Source organism: Rutidosis leptorrhynchoides, chromosome 9 (assembly GCF_046630445.1).
Source record: "Rutidosis leptorrhynchoides isolate AG116_Rl617_1_P2 chromosome 9, CSIRO_AGI_Rlap_v1, whole genome shotgun sequence".
Taxonomy (NCBI): domain Eukaryota; kingdom Viridiplantae; phylum Streptophyta; class Magnoliopsida; order Asterales; family Asteraceae; genus Rutidosis; species Rutidosis leptorrhynchoides.
Window position 1 is genome coordinate 72,080,060 of NC_092341.1, and position 16,784 is coordinate 72,096,843.

Sequence of the window (16,784 nt, forward strand, 5' to 3'; positions counted from 1 at the left end):
ACGCATATTGCATTCCCTACAATTTAAGTATTCTCACAAGGTACAAATGTGTGGGGCAATACTCGGGGGAATATGTGCACCCACAAAAAGAATCAAAGAGTTCCAACGTCATCACAAACATAATCCAAACATCCATAAGTTTAATGACTAACTCAACCAAATAACCAAATTAATAAAATCACAAACAAATGATAGCCTCTATGCTTTAACAAACAAGCATAAGATATTAATGATCATCAACAAAACATGCACAACTAATGAATCAATCAACACATTCATCAACACCCTACGCATAACAAGAACAAATATAAACATTACGATCCTAGCAATGTCAAATTATTACAAGCAAAGTTCAAATTCATCATTGTTTTATCTGGGAATTACATACCCTCCGAATATAATTAACTATCATCCATCAACCATAAACAACCACAAGCTAAATTGTTTCATCATGAAATCAAATTAACACAACCATCATCAAATTGTTTTAACATCCCAAACCATCCTCCCACCATTATTACAAACCAATTGTTTAAAAACAAGTTTCACAAATCAACAAATCATAAGTTTGAATAGATAACCAAGAAAAAGAGTGAGAGCTCAACAAATAGATTTACCACCAATTATACCCACCATAATAGGAACTTTCAAATTGGTCCAGGTTTAGATAATCTTCGTAGTTGGGTGGTCTACTCCATGCATATTGATCTTGTTGTTGTTGTTGTTGTTGTTGTTGTTGTTGTTGTTGTTGTTGTTGTTGTTGTTGTCTCAATCTCTTAAAATGCTCGAACTGTCGAGCTCTCGTCAAGGCTTTGTTTTGATCATAGTCAATTAGGGGTTGGCTCCGTGGGTGCTCATAGTCATATGGGTTGTAGATAGGGGTAAATGGCATCGGGGTACTCGGGTCCATGCGGTTTAGTTGATCACAATGGACTTGCCATTGTGATATTGCTCGGAGGCCTGAAAAGTTTTAATATGCCTCATACTCTTGGTTGCCTTGATTAATGTTAAGTTGGGAAAATTGGTTGGCAAACCAAGAGTGGTCATAACCCATCAGAACACCACTACCCACACCCGGTGCTCCGCTACTTGACCCAATGTTTCCCGTTTCATATTCATGCCTAACCCTTTCTTCCTCTTCTTCTTCATTTTCCTCCTCCACATTGATATTCCTCGTATCAAACCATCTCCTCTAAATTTTGTTTTGGTCCCTTTTTAGAATCTTACCCCCTTATAGTCCACGTAACTAAATTTACCCATCGCCTTAGCCATACATCCCTCTAAATCAATCCCCAAGTGCCTAGCTATCTGGGTCACAAAAACACCACATACCGTTCCCTTCTTACCCTTGTTCCCATGTTTATTGAATAGATAATCAGATAGAATGTGTGGGACATGAACGTGGGCCTTGTTAAAGTTTCGGTCCGTAAGCCATATGTCCAAATAAGACATTTTTTCGTTGCTATGATAACGGTAGTTCACCGTATTAGCAACAAAACGGGCTATGACCCGAAGTGGGATGGTTCTTAAAATATTGGCCACAGTCTTGCCTGGGCTAAATGATCCGGTGCTAATTTAGTGCCAAACACCAGGATAGTCAAATTCTCTAGTGTTGGTGGAGGGGATTTCGCATGCACAAAGATAGGTCCAAAGGATTTCGGTACGGTTCTTAAATTCGCGGTAGATTCCTAAGGCCTTTATGAATTAAAGCATGCTCATGCTTCGAGCTTTTTCCGCCAGGTAGAAGTGCATGTAAGTTGGGTCATCAATTTCTTCTACCCTAAAGTTGACCCTTAAGGTGGACGTGAACTCTAAGGTAGGGACAACGTAGACCGGCTCATTCAAGTTAAAAAGGGGGATCCAAGGGCTAAGTTCCAAACCCTTGAAATCAACCTTAAACAGGCTCTCACAATCTTCACGCATACCCGCTTCATCTAAGGGAGACCAATCAATGTATTTTCCCGGGTAAAATTCATCCCTAAGCCTAAGTTCTAGGCCCGCTCTATAACGCTCATTCATTAAGATTTGTTGCAAACAAGGGTCTGATGAAATCCTTTGTATGTCTTCCGGAATCATCGTTTCTTCTTCTTCTTCTTCGTGATGTTCCGGAGGTTGTGCTTGTCGCTTCCCTCTACCCTTTACTCCAATCATCTTTTGTCTTTTTGCTCCACTGCCGGTTGCACCGTGTGTTCTTTGGGTTTCGCCGGTCTACAAAACAAGACAAACATGAAAAACATTGTGGAGAGGTGTAGGTTAGTTTATAAACAATTTGCATTCAAGTTTCAATCATCATCTCCAAGTTGATTCCAATAATTTACAACAAGTTTCATCATGCAGATCATATGAGTGGATATCATACATGACTAAAACAAGTGCAGTTAAGCATGAAATCAAACAAGGATAATCCACATGGCACAATCTCAATTTCTCCAAAAAGTTGCAACATTTAGCTCATGCAATCAAAGGTCAAATCATATGTAATATCACAAGCTAAACATGCATTATCATCAACCATTAAGCTTCACTCAGTCAAACATGGTCAACATGAACCAATTGCAAAAAGTCAACCTTAGTCAAAGTCTAATTCATTCAAAATCTGGTTGAGTCAAAGAGCATTCATCAAAGTATCGCAATTCTTCATGTTATAACATTAATAGGCTGCAAACAGGTACAACATCACTAATCACATGCTCAGATTGGTCAAACCAAGTAAAACCTTAAACTTATGAACCCTAATTTGCAATTTCAAATCATACAAGCATGAAAGATGGATTCAACGCAAGATAATCATGGTAACCTATCAATTAAGCATCAACAACATCAATTAACACTCCAATTTGGCTCAGAATCAAAAACCCCCAAATTGGATGAACCCTAGAATTTCAAATTCAAAATCGATGTAAACAATCATGCAAATCATGTTAGTAAACATAAATGTAACCTAGATTTATCAACAATTCGACCATTAACATCATTATTCAAGCACAATCAACAAATCAAGTAAAAAGAGAAAATTAGCAAAAATCACAAGAATCATGTTAAAGATTGAATTTAAGTGATGGATTCTTACTTTTCCCATGTTAATGATTGAAGATTTGCAAGAAAATTGTAGAAATTTGAAGTTTGGTGGTGATTAGGGTTGTAAGAATGCCGCTATAGAGAGAAAAGATGAGTTGTGGGTGGAAAAGTGAGGTTTTTGGTCGTGCAAAATGCTTAAGTAACCAGGTCCAGGAGCGCGGCTTTTGAAACAAAAGCGCCGTTCCTGGAGAACAAAGTGCCGCTTGTTGATACAAAAGAGTCGCTCTTAACTAATGTTCAATTTTGGTCCCAAAACACAACCAAAAGCGTCGCTTTTAGAAACAGGAGCACCGCTCTTATAGATCAAAAGCACCGCTTCTAGGTCAAAAGCGTCGCTTTTGTACCTGAATGCAGTTTTCTCGATTTTAAGTCCATTTTGACCCGTTCACAAACTATTTTTTTGGTATTTTCCAGTTTACCCAAATGCATGAAATGCAACTACATGCAAATGCAGCTAACAAAAGGAATATCATACAATCCTAAATGAAATGCAACTAAAAGAAGTTATGTACACGATTGCGGAAAGTTTTTAACGAGTCTATCACCCAACTCCCATCCGCTTGAAATTTCAACTAATACCGGGGTGGTAAACCTCCCCTCCCTTTAAACTAAGGGAAACATTTTCATGACGACCATCAACTAGCATTAACATTAACCAATTATTTGTTAATTTAGCTTCATTAATTAACTCCTTGAGTTTGACTTTTTCACGTTTTGACAAGTTCGAAAATGTTCATCCTTTTTGGATGAAGCCCGATGCACCCGCCCATACAATTTTCTCATGGACTTATCAATAACTTCAATTTGTTCCTTGGGTTTACTAGGATTTCCTTTGGTTAATCCCTTGGTACATTTAGTTGGTGATCTGACATGTTTTGTGCTTGTGATGCATTGCATACTAGCAATAATTTGTGGTGTGGTCAAGGGTGTGGATGACGATTTAACACATTTGCTTGATTGCTTTGTATACTCATGCATTTTCCCTTGTCTCTAAAAGTTAATTTCCCGGTTCTAAAGTCAAAGAAAGAACCCGTGGTTGCCAAGAATGGCCTTCCCAAAACAAGGGATACAACCGGGTCTTCCTTAATATCGACAGTGACAAAATCAATTAGAAATTCCATGTCCTCTACTTTCACTATTAGGTCCTCAGCGATCCCCACACTAGAGTTAATAGATTGGTCAATTAACTTAACTCCCATTGTAGTGGGTGAAAGGTCACCTAGATTTAGTCTTTGGTAAATAGAATAGGGTATAAAATTAATAGTAGCCCCCGAATCGGCTAAGGATGTAAACATCTCTGACCCGTTCACATTATATGGGATAAGGAAAGGTCCGGGATCACCATTTTTGGTGGTAGGTTACATTTCTTTAAAATCTCATCACACTCCTTTTTCAAGAAAGCGATAGATGCTTGCTCAACATCTCCCTTTTTGGCCATGAGTGTCTTCAAAAATTTCCCATAATTGGGCATATTCTCAAGCACCTCCGCCAAGGGGAGTTTAACATAAATGTTTTCGTTGTCGGTTAGAGTTGACTTACAATCCACATCCTTTGGATGTGTAGGAAGTAGTGGTTGAGGATGTGAGACCGGTTTCTCATTTTTCTCCTTGGTTGATGTAGCAAAAACCCCGTCCTCGTTCCTTTGCTCCTTTGCATTTAAGAAATTTTTGATCTTTAGCTCTTTCTCAACCTTTCCGAATTTGATTTGCTCAAAATCACCCTTTAGTTCCTCGCATGTCGACTCGGTAGCCGCCATGGACATTACACTTTTAACTTGATTGGGGATGAACTTTGCCTCTTCTGAATCATCCAAAAATTTGAATACCCCAAAGTCCATTGTATCAGTTTCCAATGCTTCATCTAAATCAAACTCGTCCTCTTCAACGTCGAATGTGAAGACATGAGTATATTCTGGTTGATCCTCTTTGGTTGAATCAATCGAGTTCACTTGAGCATAAGTGGGGTTGGATGTAGCATTCGATGAACTTGTTTGATTGTTGTTTGGATTGGTAGTGTTACTCTCAATAGGAATAACTCTCGTGTTGTTATGGTTTTGGTTTTGTTGGTGTTGTTGGTAGTTTCGGTTGTTGTAGTTGTTGTTTGGGTTAACTTGAGTGTTTGAAGGTAAAGTTCATTGCGGTCTTTCGGCAACTTGGTTTGAAAGTCTTCTAACAGTGCTCTCAAGATTTTGGAATGAGGCTTGTTGGTTTCGTATTTGTTGCTTCAATTCTTTTGTTAAAAATGCTTCGGTTGATTCTACCTTCTTGATATAAGTTTGCATTATCTCCTCTAAGCTCTTTGAAGGTTGGGATTGTTGAGTGTTTTGTTGAGGTTGTTGATTGTAACCTTGGTTATTTTGTGGTTGACTATAAACTTGGTTGTTTTGATAATTTGGATTGGATTGATTGTTATAAGGTTGATTGTTGTAAGGTTGTTGGTTTTGGTATTGGAAGTTGTTGTTTCAGTTTTGGTTATAATTGTTGTTGTAACTTTGATTTCGGTTTTGGTTTGTAAATCCGGGTGGTGTATTGGTTTGATTGTTGAATGAAACTTTCTTTTGATTAGGATTGTAGTAGCCTTGGTTCGATGTTCCACCCCGTTGATAGTTTTGATTACTCACGTAATTTACATGAGCATCCGAATTCATGGGAATGTCATCTAGATCAACATGGTTGCATTGATTAATTTGGGGACAATTCTTCGTGAGATGTGGGCCTTCGCATCGTTGACAACCTACTTGCATTGCGACTATTGATTGTTGTAGCTTTTTCAACTCTTTCCCATACATTTGAAATTGATTGTTCAAACTTGCAAGCGTGACTTTACCATTATCGCTCTCTACTTGTGCTACACTTTTCCTTGTCAAATCTCGAGGTGAAGATGCCTATTAGTATGTATTAACTGAGATGTCTTCTAACAAAGTTTCGGCCGCATTTGGTGATTTGTACATAAACACTCCACCCGAAGAAGAATCAAGATATTGTCTAGTTAAAGTATTAGTACCCCGGTAGAACGTGTTGATGTACTCTTTCTTAGTCAAACCGTGTGGTGGGCATGCTCTTAGTATCTTCTTGAATCATACCCACACATCATACAAAGACTCATCACCCCGTTGGGTGAATCCATTGATTTCCATTCGAAGTCTTTCCACCTTTGAAGGTGGGAAGAAGTGATTGATAAACTCATTGGTTAAATCTTGAAAAGTCCTAATAGAATCGGATGGCAAGCTCCTTAACCAAACTTTTGCTTCTTCTTGAAGTGTGAAGGGGAATGCCCTTAACTTAAAAGCGTCATCGGTAACATCTTTGGTTTTGTAGATATCACAAATATCATTAAAGTGTTGAATGTGTTAGAAAGGATTTTCTTCTATTAACCCATGAAAGAACGTATATTTGATCATTGTGAAAAAATTACCCTCGATCTTTCAATTATCGACTCCAATTGGTGGTTTTGTGATAGCTGGAGGTACCACCGTAGGTGCCACCAATCTAGCATTCCATATCGGTGTGTCATTTGGATCATTTTCTTGCTCTTGATTAACTGATAGACCATGACCAATTGGATTACCCTCTTCGTTGTGAATTGGTTGACCGTTTGGATCCATCTCTTCTAAACAAAATGGCAAAATCTTAAAATTTTTCCTTAATACCCTTTCTTCTCTACGCTTGTAAACTCCGTGCACGTGTTTTTCCGGATCGAAGAATGGAAATGTAAACTCTTGATCCTTTTGGGACCTCATTTTCATACACCAAAAGACCTATCCTTCAATCACAACACAAACACAAGTGGTTTTCCAAACACAAATAATATATAAAACAAGAAAAGTAACTTTTGTAAGGATAAATCCTTACAAAAGGATCAAACAATTAAAAGCTTAAAACAAATATTCAACTAAGTTAACTGCTCCCCGGCAGCGGTGCCAAGAAAGTTGATGATGTGTATGAAACATACATCTATTACCCTCAAATTTATACAAGATTCAAACACTACAAATAAGCACACACAATTAACGAGCACTTAGAGCCCGGTTATTATAGCACTTTAATGTAAGTATTCGTTTCAAGTTCGTCCCAAGAGAGCGGTGTAAGTCGAACAATTGAAACTATTAATTGTCCTAGGTTTCTTTGATTGGGGGGTTTTGATTGATTTTAATTAACAACTAAAACGTGCATAAGTAAATAAACTTAAACTTAACAATTAAGACTAGTGACAAGTAGCAAGTAACTAAATATTAAGAACTTAAATCAATTAACTAAGTAGCGTTCACTTATCTAATCCTCTCTTGCTTAGATTACCTCGTTTTACCCAATTTGCTATCGCATTAGTTGTTGAACTATTAAATATTTAGCATCACTACCAAAACTCAATCAAATTATACTTTGCGAACTCACATAAGCATTGCATTCTAAGATCAAGTTAAGCATGAATGGATATTGAGATTATTCCTGGGTTGAAATCACTTAGAACCCTTCAACTATCAAAATCACTTAAGATAATCGAACACCACTATGTTGACTAAAGGCCAATTGAAAACCAACTTAGATCAAGAAAACAATCACTTGAAATCCTTAATCTAGTTGTCTAGATCACTAAAAGTGTTGAAGCATAAATTGATTCACTTCTCAAATCACTAAGAGGGCTACTCAATCTATGTAATCAAAGTAAAGCCTAAAACAAATGCATAACAATGGATATATAGCTAACACAATAACACTTGTTCAAGTATTTCATTCAAACAACTTCATTCAATTGATTTAGGGAAAATCTTTGCATTAGAGATTCATAGATAAGCAAACACAATGGATTTAGCCAATCAAGGCTAAGATTACACTAATCATAAGCATCAAAACACAAATCAACATTATCTTAAGTTATTATAAGTAATTGATTCCAAATAGAGTAAGAAAAGGTGGAGATTACAACCCAAATACAAAGAGATGAAGATCTAGAGCTAAAACTATGATAGAACTTGAGCTTGCTTTCTTCAATTCACCTTCAAACTCCAATGGATGATGAAATTAGGGTTTTGGAAGTGAGAATCAGACTTAGAATTGCAGCTCTCTCCCAAATGACCTAATCTATTTCCTTTTATAGTGCTGAAAATTCTGGACTGAACAGCGACAGGAGCGCTGCTTTTGGCTCAGGAGCGGCGCTTTTGGCTTTCTTCAGGAGCAGTGCTTTTGTGATAAGGAGCGACGCTTTTGTATAAAGAGTGGCGCTTTGGCATTGAGGAACGGCGCTTCTGGCTACTGGTGGAAAATGGTGCCAAAACGTGTACAAGAACGTCGCTTTTAGGTGAGGTGAGGCACTTTTGCCCATTAGGAGTGGCGCTCTTGTCTTAGGAGCGGCGCTTTTGAAGCTGATTTCTGCACTTGCCATTTTCTTTGCCACTTTTGATCAAGACTTGGTCAATTTTACACCAAATCAAGTTCTTAGCCCCCAAATTGCCATTTAGCTCATAAGCATATCAAATAGGCTCCATAATCATCAAAACCCGAATGAAATGAGGGAGATATTGCGAGATAAAACATGTATAATTAGAGAAATATCACCCATTTACATTTGATCTTGCAAACTTAGTTTTATAGAATTCCTTAAAAGCATTTTTAATAATAGCCGGATCCATCAACCAAACGCCATTTAACGAAAGTCCTTCGATAGTTTGGTTATTGTGACGATGCTTTAACATTCCATGGAAGTATTTTGTATTCTCATCACCTTCTATATTCCACTTAATTTTTGACTTTTGGATAAAATCATTATCGTCAATTTTTTTGGATATAGTTAAAATCATTTAACAAATCCAACCTTTCATTGCGTTCGCTATCCGTGGCTACATTCTCATCAATCTTTTATTCTAAGCCCCCCACTTTTTCTAGAATGATTTTAGAACGGGCCGTCATCTCTCTACGTTTACAAGTCTCCCATGCTTTGATATCCCTCTTAAGAATTTTAAGTTTATCATTGAAATCTGTACAAACCAAATAATCGTCTGATGCCAATGTATTGGTTATCAACAAGTCAAAACCTTCAATATCTAACCAGGAATGAAAAAACTTAAATGGTAGAGGACCAAAATCAATCTCCTTATCATGACGCATAATAGGAAAATGATCCGAATAACCCCGATTAAGGACAACCAATTTATGATCTGCCAAAATATTCATCACATTCGAGGTTACCAACACTCTATCAATCCTACTTATCTTGGACGGCGCTTTATTAATCCAAGTAAATCTTCTACCACATAATAGAATTTCTTCCATCCCGGCGTTAGCAATAAAGGAGTTAAATACTCGAGTCTCATTCGTATTAAAGGTAGAACTAAATCTTTCATTATCAACACGAACTTCATTCATGTCACCAAAAGGAATATATTCCCCAGCATTATTGTTCATGAATCAAGAATTCTTTCCCATAGTGCAACTTTGGCATTCGAGTTGTGTGGCCCATACACGTTAACCATATAGTAATCCTCTACTGAAGACACCCACTTTCCTTTCACAATTACGAAATTATCATCACACCAAACCCTACTTTTTGTAAAGTAATTGGGATCCCATATCGAAATGATTCCACCCGACCTACCTCGAGATAACGAACATACGTAATCAAATGAATAATTTCCCCACATCGATTTAAGATGAAATATTTCCAATCTAGACATTTTAGATCCTTGAACACCTAAAAATTGAATGTTATTTGCGTAACACATTTCTTTAACCCATACTCATTTTTTCCTCTTCTTTGAATCCCTAATATTCACCGATAAGAGCTTCATTGATGAAACATAGTGATCCCCACTAACCCTTTCAACTGTTCAATCATAATCTTTGTTTTCTAAACATCAATGTCTGCTTCTACACCAGCACTAGTAAACAATTCTGTTTCAATTGCAGACCACTCGTTATTTCGTTTATTATATCATGGAAAGGAACTAGCACTTTTTGTACCCCCACTGTTACCATATACCTTATTATTATTCCCCATGTATTTGAACTCGTCTTCCTCCCCATCACTTTTATTTTCATCTTTCCTTACATTCTGTTCAGAAACAGGAGGAGTGACACCCATCTTATTTTCAAAAACAGTTTCCTCAATGGACGACTGATACGTCTCGGAAGGAGATGTGGAAACGTTATCATCATTTTCGTCTTTGCTCCTTTCATCCAACTTGATGGTCCACGAGCCCACTTCATGCACGTTTACTTCATATCTCACACCATTGACATCCACGTTAACCCACTCGTTAATAAAGTTCTTTAGTCTCGTGGCGATACAAACCCGACCAAGACTCATTACGTTATTTCCTTGTCAAAGAAAACAAATCTACCGAATAATTCTGAAACTCTTTTGAACGAACTAGATTTCCAAGCACATAAAGGCATGCCCGAAATCTCAATCCAAGTTAACCTTTCATCCATAACAAAGTTTTTGACGATAGGTCTAGCAAATGCATAAAGTGACCTTAATGTGGTATTCAATTTGAATGTTGTGTAGGCGTCCACTGAATCAAACACACACCAAATCCAAAGGCCTCCTACGTATTGGATAGTTACATCGTCAAAACACTCCTCTTTTAACATAGTACCAAAACCTGGCAACGATTGTAAGTCTTTCAACTTGACCATCAAGGTTTCCATAGGATTCGATATCTGGACCAAATCTTTTTCCGTTAAAGTAACATTCCTAACAGGAACCTGTGCAGCTTCTTTATCCCTAGGTTTGTAATCATTTTTTGCAACCTTTGCATACGTGTTGTACTTAAACCTGTTATTACTCGAAACATTATGCGAAGTCTGTTCCTGATTAAACGACTTGTGTGAATCTCGATGTTGATGTGGAGGCCTAACAACCCTAGCCTTTTCATTTTTATCTTGAAATCTTGCCACCGTGCCATACAATTTCATGCTATCAATTGAAATTGTGGAAAGCAATCTAGCGAAGCTGTATGGATCATCCGCATCTGCGAAGCGAACGAAACCAAAACGTGTTCCGATTTTGATTCTTTGAAAGCAACGTATGAATCAACAATGTCACCGTATGACTCACACAATTTCCATAATCCCATGCGATCAATTTTTTCCGGTAAATTAGCAATGTAAAACGAAGTTTTAACCTTGGATGATCCCGCTTGATAAGGGTTAGAAATCGGTTTAGTTTGGCCATTGCGAACCTTGTGGACCCAATCCTCTTCATCCGTGCAAAAAAACCGTCTTCCTCCCATTGAAAATCGATGATCGGCGGTGTATTTTGAACGGAAAAATAGACGATAGGATGGGAACCCTAATTGCCCGTTATTTTTGGAGCGTGAGGCTTAATTGGTGATTGTGCACTCGTGAGGCTTAATTGGTGGAGCGTGAGGCTCATTACGGCGATTGATAAGCAGACTCAAACATCTTTATGTAAAATGCTTATTATGCTTATGTAAAACTATGAATACAAAATAGGGTTAAAGCCATAAATAAGTCATATACTTTCATTTTTGTTTCAATGTAGGCTATATACCCCAAAAAATACTAATGTAGGCTATATACATTCATAAAGTGTACTAATATGAATAGACAAAACTTATTAACCGGATAAACAAATAAACGGTGACGTGGCATCCTACGTGAAGAATGACGTTTGTGATACATCGGAACAAAACTGAAAGTATATAGCCTACATCGGAACAAAACTGAAAGTATATAGCCTACATCTAAACAAAACTGAAAGTATATATGACCTATTTGTAACCATATAAAATGCAAAAAAAAATGTTAAATAATTAACTTTACGGGTTCAGCAGGTAACTTGTTAAATTTGTGTATATCGATACAACTTTTAAGAGTAAATAACCTACATTAATATTTTTTGTGGTATATAACCTACATTGGGACAAAAATGAAAGTATATGACCTATTTATGGCTTTAACCCTACAAAATAATATCAACTAATTTACTTAGAAATTTCAACTTCAATTAAATAGAAATCACAACTTCAATAAAAAAATTAATTTAGTCACAAAGTACAATTCACTTTAAAAAAACCTAACGAAAACTGACACAGATTAGGAAATCTAACAACAATTCGTTCATCATAATCATAATAAACATAACAAAACAAGAAAAACCAATTATATTTCAGTTATTTGGAAATAAAATGTCTCTCCAGTAGCAGAAACTGTGAGTTTGCGAATGGCGTACTGAAATGTTTGGTTTCACGAGCAAACCGGGGAGAAAATGGCAAATTTGAGATCAACTGATCAAAGTACCTTTATATATATCTGAAAAGAAAAAACATGAACAAATGGGGATGTAGCTCAAATGGTAGAGCGCTCGCTTTGCATGCGAGAGGCACGGGGTTCGATCCCCCGCATCTCCATTTTCTTGTATATTGTTTTCTTTTTGTTATTTGATACAAAATTTTACAGAGAAATATATGAGACAATTATTTGGTTACGTTGAATTAATCACAATTTCCCTAACATTTTACAATAGTTAATTATTGGGGTAAGATATTTTTTTTTGGACAGGGATTCCATTTTCTTCTGTATTGTTTCCATTTTGTTATTTGGGGTGTGTTTGGACGAAAGTAGCTGGAGCTGGAACTTGTTTTTGAAGCTGGTAGCTGGAGCTTATTATTTTTTATAAATGTTTGGTAAATTAGCTGGAGCTTATTTTTCAGTTCATAAGCTCTATTTTTTTTCATAAGCTACTACAAGTAGAGTCGGGGTTTGGTGAACCAACAGGTCGCTCCTCTAGTTGAAGTATCGGGCCCCTTCTTTTTTCAGAGCATATGATTTTCATAAGCTCTACTTTTTTTGACTACCAAACGAAGCTTATGACTTAGAGCTTTTTAAAATCATAAGCTCAAGCTCCCATAAGCTTTCATAAGCTCCAATAAGCTACACGCCAAACACACCCTTAATACAAAATTTTAGAGAAATATACGAGACAATTATTTGGTTACGTTGAATTAATCACAATTTCCCTAACATTTTACAATAGTTAATTATTAGGGTAAGTTATTTTTTTTGGACAGCGATTGGGATCACTCGAGGGGGACTAAACCACTCGTTGCGATTAGTTCTCGTTTCGACTATGCTGATGCAGCGATAATAACCCCGCCCTCATCGTTGTCCGGGAGGAAACCTTGAAACCGATTCAAGGAGACAGATCACCAACCGCTGGACCACATCACAACTTCTGGGGTAAGTTATTGATAGTGTTAGTTTTAAAAGCACTAATTTATGACCCATAAAATTATGGGTTTGATGAAAAATAATATTAGTCACTATAGCGATATTTTCTTTTTTAATATTTGATATATTTGTTTGATTAAAGCAATAATATCATTTGAAGTGACTGATACTTCAAAATTATAAGAATACATATTGGTCAAGTCCTCAATTATGTTGGCATGTCTCTACGGGTTTGAGACCTAGAGATACCTTATTTTATCATTTAAATTCTAGGTGAATGAACTCTGCTCAAACTACCCAAACTCAGTTCAAGTTAACATCAAGATCATTGAACACCCAATTTAGGAAATTCAAGGAGCTTATTTCCAAAGCTTTTTGAACATTAACAAATTTTGCTTATATTCAATATAAGGAGAAAACAGTAATCGATGTAATGTTTAATAAATCACCAAACATATCTTTGAAAGTTGATCCCCTTTTCACATGGCATCTAATTTCAATTTTATTCATACTGTTAAAATATTCAAACCTAAGCCTGAATCTTTGGTTCTTCTGCTTCTCATTGTGTGATTAGCCCTTCTTTGTAGGTCTTTGGGCTTGCTGTCTTGTGTGCTCTGCGCTTCTTTTCTTTTGGGCTTGTTGCTGTGTTGGGCCTCAAGTGGCGTTCAGCTGTTGATTATATCAGTTGTGAAATTGGCTTTTTAAAGCAGTGTCCAGCCTTGCTCCAGATACGCTTGCATACATTCATCTATCTACCCTATCTTATTTCATCTCTTTTTAATCGGCTGATAAATTAGGGTTATATACCCATCGTGTTCAATCACATATTATACATACAATCTTGATTATGTTTTGATCTATTATTTCATTTCTGTTGGTAATACGTTCTGGCTGTGTTTCACCTCAACAGAACGATTTTGGTTGTAATAATTTTGGCACTTGGGAGATCGTTGGTAATAATTGATTATCTGAAGTTTTCTGGTATTCATACTTACATAAATAAGTATATAAAAGAATCCAATACGTCTAAGGCACATTTAGAGTGTGTTTGTTTACTATTTAAGTAAATGTTTCAGCGCTGAATGCTTGATCATTCAACTTTCAGTACGTTTATTTCTGCTCTTAATGATATATGATGCTGAATGGTTCAACATTCAATGTTGAACTATTCAGAGTTGAAACACACCCTTATCCTACTTAAATCACATACCGAAAAGTATATTGAATTTTTTTTATTCATAAAAAGGGTTCATGTTGTTAGTATTATTTGAGTCGTCCCAAAATGAACGTTAGTTTTCATAATAACCATTTAAAAAAGTTTATAAAAGGTGAAGATAATTTATAAGGTAAAAAACAGAAAATTGAGGTTCTACTAATACGCCTTATGCACTCAGACAACCAAAAGACCAATACTTGCATCATGTTGATTAGTTAAGAATAATTGAAGTCGTACGAAAGATGACCTGGTGAGCTCTTGCTGAGAATAATGGGCTACAACTTTGTCGTCCACTTCATTAAGGTGTCACGCGCATACATATAACTATGTTGATCATGAAAGTGACCAACTATGAATCGTCCCTGTCTTCAATACAAGATTTTTAATGGCATCTTTAATTAATTTGGGTCCCATATTGTGCTATCATTTTCTGTATTTGGCAGGTATGTTCTGGGGGCAAAATTAAACAGGGGTGCCCTCATTGTTTAAGGACCCTTGATGCAGATTTTGAACAAAATGGTAATGGAACATTTTACATTCTCATAAACCTTTTGTCCATATGGACTTCATGATCATAGAATTTAGTATTGTTCATATGTATTGGTGTATATATGGGGATGATTTAATCAACTTGTGCATCTGCATGTTGGAGTATCATAGATGATCGATTAACATGTGCATTTAGACGTGTTTGTGTCTTTTTTTTTTTTTTTTTTTTGGGTAAGCGACCCTCTATGTAGGAGCACATTAGCGCCCCATAAAAGGTAAAAGTTCGGGTAATCAAGCCCCCCCCCCCACCCCGAGCACGAGATCTGGTAACGGGTGAATTGCGCATTATGCACACCCTCTAGTCACACTCTCTTTTTGAACAATTTGGCATAACCAGGAATTAAACTCGGGTAATGTGCTTTATTGGGGAACTTAGTGGCCACTCATGCAAGCCTGCGTGGTTACGTGTTTGTGTCTTCCTCAACACAGTTTTGAATATATATTTTTGAATGGGAAAGTATAGATGGAATTGTGGAATATACTGTTACTTTTATTGCATATTAAAACCATGATGGTGAACCATTAAAAAGAATATAATGTATGATGTATGATATATGATGGTTGATAGATTCAGGTATATGCATGCCAAATAAAGCTATGATAAAGCTATGATTCAGGTATTTTATGCAATGATTCGTTCAACTTTAATGTTAAAAGGTGGAATTTAGGATTTTTGAGGATGAAGACAAGTATATATACATGCACTTAGTGCTCTTCTTATTATCAAAATCACTTTTTACAGTAAAAAAATGTGAACTTGTTTGCCACTTCAGTTGGAGTACTCGACCAAACTAATATTATGTTGAGCGTCTTAGTTTTCACTTTCGACTGCAGAATGCAGAAGATTGTGATAGAATATGAAATCCGGTATGTCTTAAAGGTAGAAGGATATGATATAACTTTCGGTCTTGTAGACAATGATAGATTTTGTTATCATCATTTTATCTGATCTAAGATATTAATAACCAAGAACGTAGTTCACAAAGATTTCATTACTATATTCAGTGGCGGATCCAGAAAAGAATTTCACCGGGGGTAATTTTTTTTTAAAACGTAAGGAATTTTTTTTTTTGACAAAATATAGAGGTTTTTGGGCAAAATATAGAGTTTTTTGAGCAAAATTTAGACGCTTTTGAACAAAATACGAAGGTTTTGGGGCAAAATATGAAGGGTTTGGGGGAAAAAAAAACCACCTGTGGCAAAATCGAAAAACCGGAAAAATTTACACTAAAATTTCGAAATCGTCGGGGGCGGCTGACCCCACTTGAACCCCCCCCCCCCCCCTGACTATATTGGTATACAAGATTACAATCTGTGTTATATAATTCATTTGCAACATAGCTAAAGTAGTCGCCTCGAGCTAGTAGCTGAGTGGCAAAAAGCCTTATGTTGTTTGCGGGCCTGTATCCGTGAAAAAATCGGTGAGGTTCGAATCTTTGGGGGAGATCTTCTCCAGGGTTCTGTTGTGGTGACAAGGTGCATCCCGTAAGCCACTCAGTGTAACTCAAAGCATACATGGTACGCATTGCGCGATGGTGTGTGAGGAGTTTCCTTCTAACGTGTGAGTGAGTGACATATGACCGCGAATGTGGTTAAGTCCCCTCTGGGCGACACCAATAGTGTCGTTCTAAAAAAACATAGCTAAAGTAGTCATACAACAAAATCTACGTGTACTTTATTAATGTATATTCAAACAATAAGAGTCCTTTTTTTTTTGTTTTAAAAATCTTTAATATGAGATCACTAGTTAGTAA

General features: G+C 36.6%; 2 non-coding genes across 2 annotated transcripts; both read left to right on the plus strand.

Moving 5' to 3' along the window:
* Positions 1–6,116: 6,116 nt before the first annotated feature.
* On the plus strand, positions 6,117–6,223 carry LOC139869725 (small nucleolar RNA R71). Its single transcript, XR_011766308.1, has one exon. It is a non-coding gene; the product is annotated as a small nucleolar RNA R71 (small nucleolar RNA).
* A 6,149-nt stretch (positions 6,224–12,372) lies between these two features.
* On the plus strand, positions 12,373–12,445 carry TRNAA-UGC (transfer RNA alanine (anticodon UGC)). Its single transcript has one exon. It is a non-coding gene; the product is annotated as a tRNA-Ala (tRNA).
* Positions 12,446–16,784: the final 4,339 nt, after the last annotated feature.